Source organism: Equus przewalskii, chromosome X (assembly GCF_037783145.1).
Source record: "Equus przewalskii isolate Varuska chromosome X, EquPr2, whole genome shotgun sequence".
In the NCBI taxonomy this organism is placed as follows: Eukaryota; Metazoa; Chordata; class Mammalia; order Perissodactyla; family Equidae; genus Equus; species Equus przewalskii.
The window spans coordinates 32622757-32640275 of NC_091863.1; the positions used below are offsets into that span (position 1 = coordinate 32622757).

The window sequence follows — 17519 nt, forward strand, 5'->3', positions numbered from 1 at the left end:
AAATGGTTATGGACTGGAACTGAGGCGCAAGCCCCAGGGAGAGGTCAGACGCCGAGCCACGAGTGGACTCTGCCCGTAGGAAGTTCGCAGTCTGGCTAGGGAGCAAGTTCCTTCCCAAATGCCTGCTAGAGAATAATGCACAAGCCAGAAGTGGCAAAGCACTAGGCAGGAGATGGAAGGAACTGGAAACAGTGGCCTCAGAGCCCTGAACATTGTGTCGACAAAGTCAGATCCGGGCGCACCAGCTACCGGACGAGAAATGGGTTCCTCTGAGTTCATCAAACCAGAGGACATTGGAAAGAAGATCCAGAAAGACCGGAAGGCTGAGGAGAGGGTGAGATAAGTCGGTGGAGCAGGGGGATTCGGAACAGGCTCAAAATTCATTAAAACGTTTCTCTCTCCAGCTGTCTGTCTTTGTGCCTCTATTTCATTTTGTCTTTTTCTGCTTTCTCTCCCCTCCCCCTCCTCCCCCTTCCTCCTCCTCCTCCTCCTCCTCTACTGTTCTCCTCCTCTTTCCTTCTGTGTCTATTTGTCTAGCTCCTTCCCTGATCACTGTCTCTTTCTTTTTCTGAACTCTTCTCTTAGATTCTTTTGGTTTTTTTCTTTCCATTCTTTTAAACTATCTTTTCATCCTTTGGTCTCTTTTTCCTCTCCTCCTGTCTCTGGCAAAACTAGACAAGGAACTGAAAGTATACTTTTTTTTTCGTTCATTTGCTTCAAAACCATTCTGCTTGATTGTTTTATTTCAAAAAGTAGTAAGTGAACCAGAGTTTTAAGGGGAAAAAATAAACAATATTCAAAGTTGCAGATTGTCATAAGTTGCCTTTGTCTGTGGTCTTCATTAGGTATTTGTCTGTGTTCACTGTTACCAAAACAGATAAGGAACTCTTTGAGATTGTTTTAAAAAATAAAACAGGGAAAACCAGTGGGAAACATAGGCCAAATTATATAGGTAAGCAATTCATAGGTAGGAAACCCCTAATAACTAACGAGAAGATGAAGAGAGAGTCGCTCCCATGAGTTACTAGAGAAATGCAAATTGAAACAGCATCACTTCACACCTAAAACGTCGGCAAAACTTACAAAGTTGAATAAAACCAGATGCTGCAGAAGATGTGGGGAAATGGGAGTGCCCATGCACTGCTGGTGGGACTGCTAGGTGAGCCTGTCGTTCTGGAGAATTATCTGATGATGCTTAGAAGGATGAAGTCTGTGCAAATCCTATGACCTAGAAACCCCCTAAGTCTTCAGCCCAGAGAATCTCTTGTACAGGCTCCTGACGGGGCATGATTGAGGCTGCCTCTCACAGCTGCATCTGCGGTGCCAGAGAGTGGGGGACAACTTGGGCATCCCTCACAAGGGGAAAGGAGAAGTAAGATGGTAGTGGATGCACACGACAGATCCATATGATGGTGGTAGATCCATATGATACAATTCCTTGTAGCAGTCAGAAGCAATGGACCAGATTTACATACAGCACGTGGACAGATCTTTAAGACATAGTGTTGAGTGAAAAAGGAATAAGATCTATGGCTTTATATTAAATTACTATTTGTATAAATTGAAAGCACATGTATACCGTATATCTTATAAGCATAAAAAACACCACTTGTCTTTCAAAGGATATACATTAAAGTAGGTGCCGGACCTGGGGGTAGGACAGGGAGGGAAGAATAGAGTAAGGATGGGGGAAATAGAGGACAAATTTAAAAATAAATAAAACAAGAGGGCTCTATGCCTGGATCAATGAGGATGGTAGTGTAACATGATCTGAGGTGTATGATTAACTCAACTGTCTGCATCTGAAGGCCGTTGGACAGAAAGACAAGAAGAGAGGAAGGGAAGGAGGAAGGGAGAAGGGAAAGCAGACGAGCAAGGTCATTGTCCTCAAGAAGTTCCGAGCAGGTATGATAGAGCCTCTTTTTAAGAGGAGAAAAATGAAGGTCAAAATGAAGGCATTGAAAGGCTTGCCCAAGGTCGCACGACAAGGAGAGGCTTGGGCCCAGGTCTTCTCACTTCTGGTTCAGGCTCTTCTGGGGTCTCTTTCTCATAACGCAAGGAAACAGTGTGTTTTCAACGGCCCAAAATCAAGATAACCAAGATGGTGGCCAAAAGAATGAAGGGAGAAGGAAGGCCAGCAAATGGGCATGGTCAAGTGGACGGGGACCCTGCTCTGACCAGCCCAGACAGCTAGGCCATGGCTCGGAGGGGCTGTGAGCCACTGCTAAACAAAGGAGCAACAAGACCCAAGGCTTGAATGTATACGGTTCCCATACCCTCTAGGGAGAAGGAGGGAAAGGTGAGACTTATGGGGAACCTCTTAGGAGGCTTTTCGCCACTCTTTTTGCTGCTCCGGGCTGTTCCAGATATTTCCTTTCATCCTAAATCAGCTTCATGTAAATATGTATGCACTCAGAACTTCTTCAGTTGTAAAGGACAGAAACCCAACCCAAACAGACTGAAGGGAAAAATACCAGGCTGTGGGTTGTCTGCTCCTGTAACTGGCCAGTTCATGGACTATAACCTACTTCAGGCATGGCTGGATCCAGAGTTTCAAGCTATGTCAAAAGACAGCCTGTTTCTCCGTCGGCCTGTGTGTGTGTGTGTATTGTGTCTCTGTTTTTGTCTGTCTCTCTCTCTCTCCCCGCACCAACCCCACCTCCCTCTGTTTCCATCAATATTGGCTTCATTCCAAGGCAAGATGTCCCCTGGCTCCCAGCAAAGATGGTTGCTGGCTGGACCAGGCTGATATTCTGCCCACTGAGCAACACCAAACACCAGAGAAAGTCTCTTTTCTTGCAGCAGGATCAAAAGTCACAGAAAGGGCTTTCCTTGGTCTCTGTTGTGTCATACGCCCAAGCTTGACCCAATCATCATAGCCAGGAGTACCCTGAGCTCTGACTGGGAGGCTGTGTCATCCACCTACCCTCAGAGTTGGGGGGATGTTAAGGTCACTACCATCCAAACTACATGAACTGAGAATGAGGGTAGTGGTTCCCCAAGAGGAAATCAGGCTGCTGTATAGGCATGACTTCCAGATACCCACCACCACGTCTGTGTATAGACGTGTATGCATGTGTATAGAGGTATATGTTTTGGTGTATGTATTTATAGATTTGTGGATGACTGTATGTATTTATTTCTTTTTAGTTATTTTTACTTAGCTAATAAATTCACATGACTGGAAATTCAAAAGGTGCGAATGAGTAGACAATGAGGAGCTTCCTTCCCATCCTTATCCCAGCCATCTGGTCACCTTGCTGTGAGGCAGCCCTTGGCGTTGGGGTCTTATCTTTCTCCGCACAGAGGCTGTGTGGATAGACAAGGCCATCTGTAAACCATTCTCTGCCCCTCCCCCGCGGGCCCTCTGTACACAGATAGATGCCTTCTGGACGAGGGGCTGTGCCTCTCGGTGTGCATTTTGTGGTGGATGGGGAGCGGTTTGACTCTGGAGAAGACTCGCCTGGGCAGCCTCTCCCTTCCCCCTCCACCCAACCCCCACCCCAAAGGCCGAGGCAGGCTGGGCAGGGCTCAGGGAGGCGGGTAACTCGCTGGGCCCACAGAGCTCCCTGCCAGCTGTCTTGGAGTCATTTGCTCTGGGAGGAGCCTCCGTTCCCTGAGGGAGAAGTTACAAGGGAATCCCAGCGAGCAGGGCCAGGGTGGTAGCTCTCCACGCATGGGAGCTTGGCCTGCCTCTGACCTGACACTTCCTTCCAGGCCAGGCCAGGGGACCACTGCAGGCCTAGGAGATGAGCCCAACCCCAAAGCAAGGGGGCAAGAGAGATGGGCTGAGCAGGGTGGAGTTCTGGTGGGAGGAGCAGTGCAGGAGAGGGGGAGGGAGGGTAAGCCGGCCAAGGTTGTCACAGCCCAGGGCAGGCATAGGAGGGGCTGGGCCTGAGCAGAGGCCCAACACAGCCCCCACCTTGGCCTCTCTGGGAAACAAGATGACTTCAAAGGGTGGCCTTTATAATTGGTGGGCCCCCTTACACCATATCCACGACTGGACTTTGGCTCTGCTGCTGGTTAAGTGCCAACCTTGCATCAGTGCTTTGCCAGCGTGAGCCCGTTTAACCCTCACAGCTGTCCTAGGAGGTAGGAGGTAGGAAGTAGCTTATTCCCCGTTTACAGACGAGGAAACTGAGCCTCAGCTGGGTATACTGGGCAAGGATGCAGACCCAGGTCTGGGCTGCACCACTTGGCCTGCCTGGACACCACCGCTCATAGGCTATGCCCACGCCCGGCTCCCACCTCTGCCCCTGCTTGATAAACTTCCAGCAGGACCACAAAAATCAGAAGCCTGAAGGTGGCCAATCATGGAAACGCCCAGGATGCTCAAGCTGCACCTGACTTTCCTTCACCTGTTGCTGCTGGTACCCAGGGCAGGTTCTCCAAATGGAGGGGGCCAGGTCCTCCTCTTCCTCCCTCTGACCTCGGTGGGAGGTGCACGCTTCTAATGGCCAATGGCCTGCAGAGGCACGGAGCAGCGCGCAGCCGCCAGGGTCCCAGCAGTTAAGTGTTGTCATAATTCTCTGCCCTGGAGCAATGAACTCCATCTCCTTCCAGTCTGTGTGGGAAGAATGTAATCCAGTTCTCCCTGGAACTCAGCGCACATGGTGATTCCTTTCTCCTTTCGTGGTCAGGAAATGAGTTTTGCTCTCTTTTTCACTTGGGGGCTTATTATGCAATTGCTTAAAATATGCAATGGGATGCAGATATTTATATGAAGATGTTGAAATGACGACTTTTTAATGGAAGCAATCTAATTATGCCATATCTGTGTCCTTTTCATTTTTTTTTAATTATTTTTACGGTGTTTGAAAGAAGAAGCAATTTTTGTGTGCGCGTCTGGGTTGTTTTTGTTTTTGTTTAGGGTATGTGGTTTTATTTAATCTCTCCGACTGTTTAAATGGATTGCAAAGGAAAAAAAAAATTCCAAAAAGTATATGGCTGTGATTTAACAAGATAATTAGCAGCTGCACTTTATAACAAAATCTAAGGCAATTATCACTTCAGGAGGACCCAGAGGAATCCCAGCTGCCAACATCTTGCTTCTCTGCCAGAGGGAATGACATCATAACTGCTCCAGACAAAGGGGAGGTGGTTTCTGGTCACTGTGATGTCACTTGCTCCAGCAGACAGTCCCAGACAGCTGGAAGACAGGTGGCAGCTTCCTAGGAAGTAAGGAAAGAGGATGGGTACCAGAAGGACATCAGTTAATTACAGGCCCAAACCCCGCCCTCTGCCCCAACCCCCACCCCCGCTTCCATTGCTAAGTTACAATGGACAGCAAGTCAAAGCAAGCTTGAAAAGATTTGTGTTTTCAGGTCGGAGTTGTTTTCTTTTACTCTGTGGCAAATGGTTTTGCAATCTAGGTTCCCAAACAGTTTGGGGATCAAAAACAGATCACTCCAACACAGTTTCATCAAATTCCAGGTAGCAAATAGACTTTGTCACTGATTGAATATTACATGTAAAATTGAGCTGTGATTATCTCATTCCATGATTATGAATTCCAGCAAATGTTTAAATGCATCCTGGGACAACCCACGATGCACTTAAATATTGAATGCACAGTCAGTCTTCTGATGGTGCCAAAGGATGGAGAAAGCAGGTCTGATTTCCTTGTAAATTGTAGGAGCCACAGAGCACCAGCCTAATTCCGGTTACAGGCAGCCAAATGTGCCCCCCTTCCCTTCATGAATCTATAAAGTGGCAGCCAAGTCCTTCTACGTCACAATGCCAGATGACATCCTTGGTGCCCGGGTGGGAATTTGTCCTCTGTTCTTTGACAGATAAACCACAAAAACATGTGGGCTTGCTCTCACTCTCTCTCAATTCTCCCTCCCCCTGGAAGCCATCCATCCCTCTTAGGCCCAAGTTACAAACCAGGGGAGAATAACAGAGTCGGGACATCCTTCTTTCCTTCGCCCAACGAAATGAAATGAGATTTGAACAGCCCCAGGAAAGCCACCAACTCCTGGGTCTCATTCAAACACCGATGCTAACCCCGAGGGAACAATGACAGGCCTGCCCACAATTCGGCCTCCCTCTGGAACTGGGCAGAGTTCTGCAGCGGGGGGCTAAGTGTGCAGCCCACACAGCAGATCCTTTGGCCCAGTGCCATTCTCAGTCTTCTAGAAAACTTCCTGCTTCCTTTATGGAAAACAGGTGCCCATGTCTCCATGCATTAGGCTGGACGTCAGGCAGGACCCTGGGCTACAGCGGCTGTGCCTGTTATCTCTTGCTGTTTAACAAACCACCCAACCTTAGTGGTATAAACAACGATCATTTTAGTATGCTCCCGGATTCAGTGGGTCAGAAATTCAGACAGGGCGCAGCTGGAGTGGCTTGAGTCTGCTCCACAATGTCTAGGGCCTCAGCTGGGAAGACTCGAAGGGCTGAGGGGTGACTCAATGGCTAGGAGCTGGAAGCATCTGGAGGTTCTTTTGTTGACTTGTCTGGCACTTGGGCTAAAATGACTTGAAGTCTGGGCTCACTGGGATGGATGGTTGGTGCACCTACATGTGGCCTCCTCATGTAGATTGGGCTTCCTCACATCATGGCAGCCAGTAGTCAGCCTTCTCACGTTGCAGCTTGGAGCTCCAAGCATGAGTGTCCCAGCAAAGAAGGCAGAAGTTGCATGGCCTTTTATGACCTAGTCTTGGAAGTCATATAGCATCACTCTTGTAGTGTTCTTTTGATTAAAGCAGTCACAAGCCCACCCAGATTCAAAGGGAGGGGCCGTAAAACCCACCTCTCGACTGGAAGAGTATCAGAGAATTTTCTGCCATGTTTCAAAACCACCACGAGGCTGACTTGAACAGTGTGCACTTTCACCTTCAGCCAGGTGTTCAGTGTCACTTGAACACTAGAGCAACGTTTTCCCATCAGAATCAGTGGCAATAGTGCAATGCTTAGGATAAGGAGTGGAGAGCAAGGTGCAAAACTTTGTTTTGTCTTTTTTCAGCGTCTAATTCTTTTCTCTCATTTCTGAGAGTCTATAAAGTCCTTCAGACCCTCCGCCTTCAGCTTTTCTTCCAAAGTAGATGGAAAAGGATGAGCCACGTGACAGCCACATTCTGGGTGCAGAAAATGTAGCTGCCATTGCACAGAATGTGGGGAGAGAAAGGCAGGTTTCTTGGTGGGCCAGGGGTTGGTGTGATCTAGACTGGAGGGGCCCTGGTCAAGTTGGAGGTACAAAGCCATTTCACTTCCTTCCTCTTCCCCCGCATCCACCCAAAGCCTGAATGCAGCCTGGGTTAGTCAGTGACTCCAGCCCAGGGCTTCTGTCCTGAGAAGGGAAGTGTTAAAATAGAAAGCAATAAAATATCTGAGATTATGGCCAGAGTTCTTGGCAAGGCAGGGTTCTGGGGTCTTTGCTTTTTGCCCCAGTCCCTAGGATGCCCCTGGTAGCCTGCCTGGGCTTCTGAAAAAGCACCCAATGTTTATACAGACACTTCTAGGTCTTGAGATAGATAACAGAAGAGGGATCCCAAGTCGGGGCTGGAAGGGAGCTTCGGGCCAGGGGAATCCACCCTCATCCTTTTCACGGCTGAGGGAACCAAGGCTCAGAGGGATTGTGACTTGCCCAGGGTCACCAGTGTGTCAGTGGCCGAGTTGGAACTATGCATCACCCTGCCCTCCTGCCATGGGCATTTTCCACAGCCGACTGACCGCCAAGGGTTACGCTCAGGGGAAAGCCACTAATCACCAGCATTTAGCCAGCCCCGCCAGCTGCACTGGGCCTCTGGGCAGCTCTGGGCTTGCCAGGAGGGTCCTGCCCACCCCCAGCAACCCGCAGAGGCCCCCCAGGCTGCCAGGACCATGGCACCGCAGCCTGCGGTCTGCCCAGCTAATGGCAGCGGCTGCAAGGAGAGCGGAGCCACGGTCATTACAGCATCAAGGAATCACAAATAGATCTGCAAAGATGACATTAGGAGCTTTAGACCTGGCACGGCTGCCTCCGGAGAGGTCGCTGGGAGGAGGCCGGTGCAGGGGCCGCGGGGACAGAAGACAGACTCGCCTCTGTCTCACCCCTCCCCCTTCGTTCCCAGCCGGGCTGTGATGACAATGCCAGGATTCACGAGCCCCTCACAGAAACCACGTCGGCCGCCAGTCTCGTGTGTGTCAGCAAAGATAACAGATGTCTTTCAGGGAGAAATAATTGCTTGAAACACAACTGGACAACCCCCCAGGAGGTTGCATTAGAGGGAGGGAGCCCCCCTCCCCAATTCCCATGATCCTTTGACATCCTAATGAGCTGTGCTGGCCTCTGTGGAAGATAATTATTATGTCAGCGATGCCCGCCTGCCCCTCTGGCAAGCCCGGTTGAGGGGGTGGCAGCGGGGCGGGGCTTCCTGGGAGTGGGGGATTTGTTGCTGGAGGAATTCCCCAGAGGCTAGAGGGGGCTGAGAGAGGAGGAATAGAGGGATCAGTTACCATCTTCCAAAGCCTGAGAAATGGGTCAGAAAAGGAAAGTCTGCCTTTGGCCGAAGCTGGCACCAGTAGGTGTCACTGTAAGGAAAGGAGGGGCCCCGGGGGCTGTCTGCGGACTGTGCTGGTAAAAATAGAGCTCGCCTGTGTTCCCACTGCCAAGTCGCCAAGCCTGGTGATTTATAAGGCTGGGAGCAGACGTGTGTGTAAATGTTTTTGCGTGCGAGATGTGTAGCCAACCGCGGGCTGGCTTTTTCAAACTTACAAGGAGAGAGCGAGGGAGGGGAGGGGAGAGAGCGAAGGCAGCCAGGGTGGGAAGCACATGGGCCACTTTTATGTAACACTCCTCTGATACACGCCGCAGTGGGGATTTATGCTCTCTTTGAAGTAAATTGCATCCCGGTGCACCATAGCATGAAAGTTAAGATTTACCATGGCTGGGACCTCCGAGACCCTGCTGGAAGCTAGAATAATTAGCACAGCATTTGGCTGCCTCTCCTCCCGCTCTGCGGGCGGTGACAGGAGTGGCACTAATAGATCTTCCAGGCCTGGGCCCCGTGTGTTTGTTATGGGGTCCACGGTGGCTGTGGGCAAAGGGGACTCTGGTCAACTGGAGACGTGAAGGCGGGGAAAGGGGCTGGGACCGAGCCCCTTGCTGGGAACAGTGGGATCCGCTCCTCCTGGAGATGCTCCTCTGTCAAACGGAGGGGCTGGGCTGCAATGAGCACTCTGGGAACCCAGGGAGCTCTTTTATAAACAGATTCCAGTGCCAGACTCCCGGCTCACTACAGATGGGCGTCCTGGAGTGCCTGGCCAGTGTGGGGATCCCCCGGATTACATAAGCTCCAGTATTCAACGGTCTTCAGAAGGCAGTGCCTGGGCCCCGCCAAGCCCTCCTGACTTTTCTCCCTCCCCCCTGCAGGCACCTTCCCTGGGGCCTTTCCCAGATCCTTCCGCTGGCCTTGTGCTTTCATGCTGGAGCCGCTGAAAAGTGAACTTGATCAACAAATCCTGCTGGGGGAGGAGTCCTAACAGCCGCCTGGTCACCCCAGCTCTGCCGCTAACCAGCTGTGTGGCCTTGGGCAAGCCCCTTCCCGGCTCTGGGCCTCAGCTTCCACTTGTGTATTATGATAGGGTTGGATTTTCACTGGATCGTCTTCAAGGGCCTCCTAGAACATTCTGTGATATATGTGACCCTCCTGTTCCCCAGGACACCTGCGTGGAGCTCTAAGGAATCAAAGCGCAGAAGTAATGTTCAGTTAAGGGGTCCCAGGCTCACGATAGGACGCTGGTGGGGGAAGGGGCCAGCCAGCACTCCTCGTGGCCAATATTGCAAGCGCCTCCTCAGCAAGAGCTTTCCTGAGGTCGGGATACGGTCATATGATCAGTTATCATTCCACAGAGCAGAGCACCTTCCCAGGACCCCTAGAGACCCCACCTCGTAATCACATTGGGTAGCATTTCCCAAAGCTTTCATCCAATTCTCACAATGTTCATTTAAGATTGCTAATAAAATTGTCCTCATTTCACATCTGAGGAAACTGAGGCTCTGGGAAATTGACTGGCCCAAGTGAGTCAACAGAACATTGTAGAAATATAGATCGTGAAATCACATCCATGTGAGTGTAAATCTCAACTCTGCCACACTGGTTGGGTGAACCGGGGTAAATGAGAGGCTCTCAAGCCTCAGTTTTGTCATCTGTAAAATGGGCATTAACTTGACCTAAATGAGGTCTTGTAAGGGCTCACCAAGCTAGCACACATGAAGGGGACGCACAGGGCAGCCTCCCCATAGGTGAGGTTAGTGAGCAGAAGTCCCTCGGGCCAGAGCTGCACAGCCAGCCATGGCAGAGTCAAGCTTCAGACCCAGGCCGCTGGCTGCAAGCCACCTTTGCCTTCTGGGCCTCGAGTGGTGCCTGGCACAGGTCAGGCCCAGTAAATATTTGCTGAACTGAATTACACTGGCTGCCACCACAGAGGCCTCACGGTCAAGCAGTTGGAGAAGCAGCAGGTAAAGCTTTGAGAGCTGCAGAAGATTCTCAAAGGGAATCGGGGGCCAAGCAGCGTGGAGAGAGGGGGCCAGTGGTGTGGAGAGTGTAGGAAAAGCGGGGAACCAAGTTTAACAAGCTCATGCTGCAGGGTCTGGAGCACTGTGCAGGTTGGGACCAGAATCCGAAGCGGGCAGAGGTTCTTGGGCAGGGTCTGCTGGGCGAACCCCCGAAATGCCCTGAGCAATCTTTCAGATCTTTCATTCAAGGCTGGCGATCTGGGGAAAATCAGATCAATGAAGTGGAACCAGCAGCCACAAATGCCAAGTGGGATTCCTGGACAAACCATCTTCCTGCTCCTCTCCCTCCCCCCACCACACCCTAGTTCCCTTCTGTCACACAGACAGAGGCATGAGAGGGAGAGACGAAGTGGGGCTCTCCCCAGTGCAAATCCTAGACCCAGAAGGGTGGGAGGCTGCCCGAATCACCCCAGCAAATGGCCAACCCCTCTCCCCACTCCAGGTTCTCCAGCCTCGGGCCTTTCCCTGAGATGAAAGTGTCCAGACAGCCCAACCTCTAGAATATTCCTGAATGTTCCATGCCTTCTGCCGCCGGGGGGCAGGGGAGGACGCAGTGAGAAGAACCTCCCCCATTGATGGGGCCTGAGGCTGCCCTGCATCATTACACCTTGCACAGAGGCACCCCCCTTCCCTGAGGTCACATCCAACACAGGTGACACAGACTTACCGAGCAGACAGGCCAGCAGAATGTCCCAGTGTTCTTGATCTCTCCTCAAAGATTGGGGATCGATGGATGGATGGATGGACAGACAGATGAACCAAGTTCCCCAGCCCCTGCTGGCTTCTTGCTCCGGAGCCTTACAGTCAGAGGTTTTTCCAAGTGGCTTGTCTACTTCTGCCAACTACAGCTTTAAAACACTCCCTGTTCTCTGCTCCCTGGGAGACAGCAAACAGTCAGGTGATCTCCTGTAGGAAATTGTCACATTTAGTTAACTACCATTCCATACATATGACATCATGGAAAGAGGGAGGTTTGGAGGCAGACAGACCCAGGTTTGAAAACCAGACCTAACACCACTGAACTGTGTGACCTTAGACAACCTACAAAACCTCTCTGAACTTGTTTCATCATCTGTAAAATGGGGGTCATAATCATGACCCCCTCTCTCTCTCAAGGATATTGCAAAAAAAAAGAGATCATTCTCAAGAAGTGCCTGGCACGTGGTAGACACTTTCTTTTCAAGGAAATGAGCTACGGTGGTGGAAAATAGCCTGGACTTTGGCATCTAAAGGGGTCTGGGCTGGAAGCTGCTCAACCACTGACTGTGTGTCTTGAGCCAAGGCAGTGAGTTCCGAGCCTCAGCCTCCTCATCCATATAAGGGGTTAATAATACCTTCCTTTTGGGGGTTGCCATGAGAAAGAGACGTATTTCATGGAAAGCTCCAAGCACAAATGATAGCTGTTATTATCTCCTGTCAAAGGAGATGGGGAAACTGAGGCACAAAATGACCTGCTCACACAGTGAAAGAGTGATGGGGTCCAGGCTCCTGTGCGGCCTACGAGCCCTGCCGAGGCACCACCAGGAACGACATGAAGTCCGCCTGGTGCCCGCTCAGCAGGCCTGCAGAAACAGAACACCCCAGGCTCCCTGGTGACTGCCATCTGGCCTGACCTCTGGTTGCTTGCTTGCAGGGTGGGCAGGGGCCTGAGAGCTAATTTTGTCCAGTTTCCTGGACTCCCAATCCAGTGCTCTCCCCACGCCTTCGGGAGGTGGCAGAACAGGTGATCCAGAACACTGGAGCCATGCCATCATAGCTTCCAAACCTGATGCCACCGCTGCGGGTTGTGCAACCAGTGGCCACAGGTGGCCCCTCTGCGTCTCTGTAATGGGAATAATGATGGTGCCTACCTCAAAGAGTTGTTGCGACGGTGAGACAGTACCTGGCACATGCGAAGTCCCCAGTCAATGTTAGCTGAGATTATTATTCGCTCTTTGCCACGTAGAGCTTTGATCTCTCAAAGACTCGTTAATCGCTCACCCCCTTCTTCAAGGGATTAAAAAAAAAACCAGCAAATGAAATTCTACATGAAATCATCGCTGTAATATTTCTGCTGCCAGGACAAATCATTAGGAGGGGGAGAAACCTGGCAGTGATACCGCTGGCCTGCTCAGAATAAAGAAGGGACATTAATATAGCAGCTTCCCGTCTAATGGCTGGGCGAGAGGGAGGGGAATCAGAGGGCCGCCCAAGGAGCAGACACTGGAAGGAAGGGGCCTGTCCAGCAGGTGCCCCCAGGAGGTGGAGGGGTCTCTGCACTGGCAGGGAGAGGAACAGAGCTGGCCGGAGCTCAGGGAGATAGGAAGGCCTCCCGGGGGACCACTGCTCAGCATCCCCTTGGCCTCAGCCCTTGCTCCTGGCAGTGGTCCCGCAAGGCAGGCAGCATCCGGCCCGGCTCTGGCTCTGATCAGGGGACTGGTGAGATCAGGGAACTTCAGGATCAGGGGACCTAAACTGCCTCCGGTCCCCACCCCTGAGCACTGGACCGAGGTGCTTCGTTATCTGGAAGCCTGGCCCAGAGCAACAGCTGACCTCGGGTCGTGCGGCCTCTGCCTCTCTCTGACCTCTCCGGCCCTTTCAGGGCAGCGGTTTCCTCAACTGCAGAGTGAAGGGTTCGGCTGAGGTCATGGTTTTGAAAGCTGTGTCGGGGACCCAAGGGTACGCAGGGGGCTGGTGGAGGTCCAGGTCAGGTGTGGGCCTGCACCTTGCTTCTCCCAGAGCTGGCCCACCATTAGCCGATTTGAGGACTGGGGTTACAGATAAATATGATTTTGTTCAGCAAAAGAGTTCAGTTACTTCAAACTCAAGAATGTATAAAGCCCCTGTGTAGAGGGTCTCCAGCCACCCCTGTCTCACCAAGTGTCTCCTGTCCTGGGAGACAGCAAGGACAGGCCAGAGAGGCTGGTTTGGCCCTGGCTCGGGGTTCAGAGGCCTTGTTGATCCTCCCTCCCAAGTGGCCACTGGGACTTGCGTGTCGCAGTTTATCTTCCAGCAAGGGCTGGCTGGACACAATGCCTTGGCCCAAGGCCCACCTGCGGGAGCCAAACCCAACAGCCTCCTCCGCTTCCTGGCTTGTGCCGCACACTCCTCGGCGGAGGAGGTGACAGTGGGCAGAAGCAGCGCTGCTCTGCCTGGGCTCGGGCACACCGGAAGGGTGTCTCCTTGTCCCTGAGGGGCGGCTGAGGGTCACATTCTGGGCTCAGGCCTGGGGTGTCTCAATGGGCAACTCGTCCTGCTGGGGTGGATGGGCAGCACAGGGCCCATCCAGGGTGTGAGGCCTGCCCAACCCCCCTGGGACTTTCAGGAAGTGGTGTAAGCAACCAGGCCCCCAACCACACTGCAAGCCCCCAATTCTAAATCCAGTCCTGGGGTCCCTGACCAGAAATGTTTCCTTGAAGGAGAAAGAAAGGCCCAGAAAGGACGGCCAGGGGCCCATAGCCTTCTTCATAGTTTTGCTGAGTTGTGGATCTAGGCTTTCCCACCTCAGCAGCCAGCCTCTCCCTGCCACATGGCACTTTCCAGCCTCTCTAGACCCAGCAGTTCATGAACAATCTTATGCCTCTGTGCCTTCGCACATGCCATTCCACATAATGGAATGGCCATCCCTTCCCCTAGCCTTCCTCGGCCTTATCTGCCTGGAGGCTCCTGCTTGCCCTTCAAAACCCATTGTCCCTTCCTCTGTAAGGCCTTCTCTCATTCCTTCCAGAGAGAAGTTATCCCCCTTCCTTTGCCTCCCCACAGTATCTTATACACACACACACACACACACATGTTGCTTGTGGCAATTATTATTTTTATTGGAAGAATTTGTATGCACATATACTTGCATAATTGCGTGTATTTTTGTCTCGCCTACCTAAAAAATTATTTGAGATCACATCAGGAATAATGATAACCAGCATTTATCAGCAGCCCAGCGTGTGCCCGGCACCCCACAGGTATTCCCTACAACACGCCTACGGTGTACTATTACTCCATTTCACGAAAGAGGAAACCGAGGCTCAGGATGGTTAGGTATCCTGCCCGAGGGCGCACAAACAGCGAAGCTAAGCCAGGACACGATCACTGTTCTTTTAGATTCCAGAGCGCAGTTCTTTCGCTGCTTTCTTGCCACGCTGCGCTACTGCCTGGAGGCCTCCCCCCATTTCTCTATCCCCGTGCCGGCCAGTGGATGCAACCTCTGTGCTTGTGAAGAGGATGGACCCAGTGAGGGGACAGTCTGATCACAAAGAGCCTGACAGTCACCCCCAGAGTGAGTGGCCCTTGTTACTCAAAGTGTGGTCCTTGGACCAGTAGCATCCACACCACCTGGGAGCTTGCGCCGAATTACAGGTTCCACCCAGACCTCAGAATCTGCATTTAAACAAGATCCCCGGAGGTCCGTGTGCGCAGTAAAGTCTGTGCTTTAGGCCCCTGTTTCCACAAGAAAGAGCCGGGGGAAGCTTCTGGCAGACAGAGCTCGCAGAGCAGATGGAACAGATCACTTTTTTAAAAGCACCTCCGAAGTTTCTCACCTCACAGGTTAAAATCGACATTTCCCTTTCTCGTTGCCACTTTGCTAATTTCTCCCACAACAGTTTTTCAGAATATACAAGGTATCAAAAATTTTTTAACTATATTTTTTCCTTTCTTTGATGTGTTCAGCCTTAGGAATGAAGAGCTGATGTTATGGAAAACCGTCTGGCCTTATCGACTGAAGCTGAACATATATGTATAGCCTTAGTTCCACTCCCCGGTGTCCACCCACAGCAGGTGTTACATGTGTGCACTAAGAGGCATGCACTAGAATGTCCCCAGCGAGGCTAACCCGCCGCGAAGCCCATCCCTAGAGGGAAGGATGAAGAAATGGGGGACTCGTCACACACTGGAACACTCCACGGCAGTGAGAATGAGCACACTGCAACTACACGCCACACAGCGGACACACCTCCCCGTCGTAATGTTGAGCAGAAGAACCGCATCCCACATGCGGTATGATTTCGTTTATGTGAGCTTCAAAGACAGGGAAAGCGGCTCCCTGTGTCAAGTCAGGATCCCCCCCCCCCCAGGGGACACAGAGACCGGGAGAGGGCATGAGGAGGCTTCCGTGGGGACTGACGCTGTCCTGTGGCCCGACCTGGCTGCTCCCACATCTGTGCTTTCAGCCGTGAGAATTTATCAAGCTGGACACTTAGGATAGGTGTGCTTCTCTGAATGTAGGTTATACTCCAATAAAAAGTTTTTTGAAAAAAGCTAATGTTGCCTGATGGCCTCAATTCTATGAATATGCAATAAACTTGCAGCATAAGAATTTTGTCCTGCAATTTGCCGCTGACTCCGTGTTCGGGAGGCGTCAGGCTAACAAAGCACCCCAGGGTGCGCATTTGACAGGAAGCATTAGCTGTCTCCCAGGAGCCTCAAATATCTGATGGGTTTTCTCCTGCTTAAAATTAAAAACCTGCCCGAAGATGCCGAGGAAGGGAGAATGAGCCACAGCCCGCATCTTGCAAGGTTATTAACCATGGGAGTTGAACGCAGTGGGGAGCGGCACTCGTCCACAACTGCCTGGCCACCAGATGCCGGTGCCTGCAGGACAGGCCGGTGGCTTCTTTACCTTTAAACCCCACATTCATGTGCACACATGCACGCACGCACAGCCTTACTCACAAAGGCCCGAAGACGTCTGTTGCTTAATATGGTTGCCTATGGACCATAGTTCTATGGGGCTGGAAAGGTAATAACATCTCACTTTGACTTTGCACGTGTCGTGAGCCCGGCACTTATTAAGTGTTTTGTACACGTGACTCATTGAATCCTCACGACCATCCTGCGAGGGAAGGGCATCATTCTTCCCATTTTACAGATGAGGCTTGGAGCTTGCCCAAGCAGAGCTGGGATCCTCCAGGCAGGGTGTGGATCCAGAACCCATTTTGCTTCGCTGCCTTGGAGACCTTGCTGGCTAAGCCTCCAATTTTACAAATGCGGCCACTGAGTAAGGTTGCCAGATTAAACGAATCAAAATACAAGCCGCCCAGTTAAGTTGAATTTCAGATAAATGATGCATGCTTTTTTAGTATAAGTATATCCTATGCAATATTTGGGACATACCTGCAGTAAAAATGATTTGTTCGTTTATCTGAAATTCAACTTTAGCTGGATGGCCCATATTTTATCTGGCATCCCTACCACTGGGGCTCAAGGAAGTATAGTAACATATGAAGTCACACTGGTGGTTTGTCAGTCAGGGGTCTGGGCCCGGGGCTCCCGATTCCTCATTCGATGCTCTTTCCACTGGCTGGGACCACTCCCTGAACCGCCTCTCACTCTGCGTGTTTACCACCAAGCCCAGGGCTTTCCTCATGGACCGCCTCTCACATTGCTTGTGCCCTACCAAGCCAGGCTTGCTGTGCTAAGACCCCTCAAGGTTCACAGCTGGGGTCCCTACAGACACCCTCAGGCTCAGCCCAGCCCTAGGCTGTGGGGAAATGGACCCCTACTCGGGGGAAACCCAAGGGCTCCCGAATTCCTAGCCTGGGGGTTCAGCCTCGCGATGGCTCCCTCTTCCACCTGGAATCCCGCTCTGTAAGCAGGGACTCCAGGCAGCTTTTGTCGCATAATTAGCCACTGGTAAATCGAGAGGCTTAAAACATAACAGTCATTCATTTTGCACATGAACCTGCACTTTGGGTAGGTCTCAGTGGGGAGGACTCATCTCTGGACCATATGGAGTCCTCTGAGGCAGGTTGTGGGGCGCCTGGAGGAGTCGCCTCCCACATGGCTGGCTGACATGGCTGGCAAATTGGAGCTGGTAGTTAGCCTGGCGCTCAGTCAAAGCTGAGGACCAGGGGCCTTGGCGCCTCTGCATGTGAGCCTCTACACACAGCCTGGGCTTCCTCACAGTGTGGCAGCCAGGTCCCAAAGGTGAACGTGCCAAGAGAGAGCCAGGTGGGAGCAGAATCGTCTTTCACGGCCCAGCCTCAGGAGTCAAATGGTGCCACTTCTCTTTTAGCCAAAGCAGTCCCAAAGACCTGCGCAGGTT

At 51.7% G+C, this 17519-nt stretch overlaps 1 long non-coding RNA gene across 1 annotated transcript; it reads right to left on the reverse strand.

Annotated features, from left to right (window-relative positions):
• Window positions 1–4940: 4940 nt before the first annotated feature.
• LOC139080954 (uncharacterized) lies at window positions 4941–11389 on the reverse strand. The gene is made up of 2 exons (XR_011535847.1): window positions 11169–11389; window positions 4941–5171 (listed from the first exon to the last, which is right to left on the reverse strand). It is a non-coding gene; the product is annotated as an uncharacterized lncRNA (long non-coding RNA).
• Between the last annotated feature and the right edge of the window lie 6130 nt (window positions 11390–17519).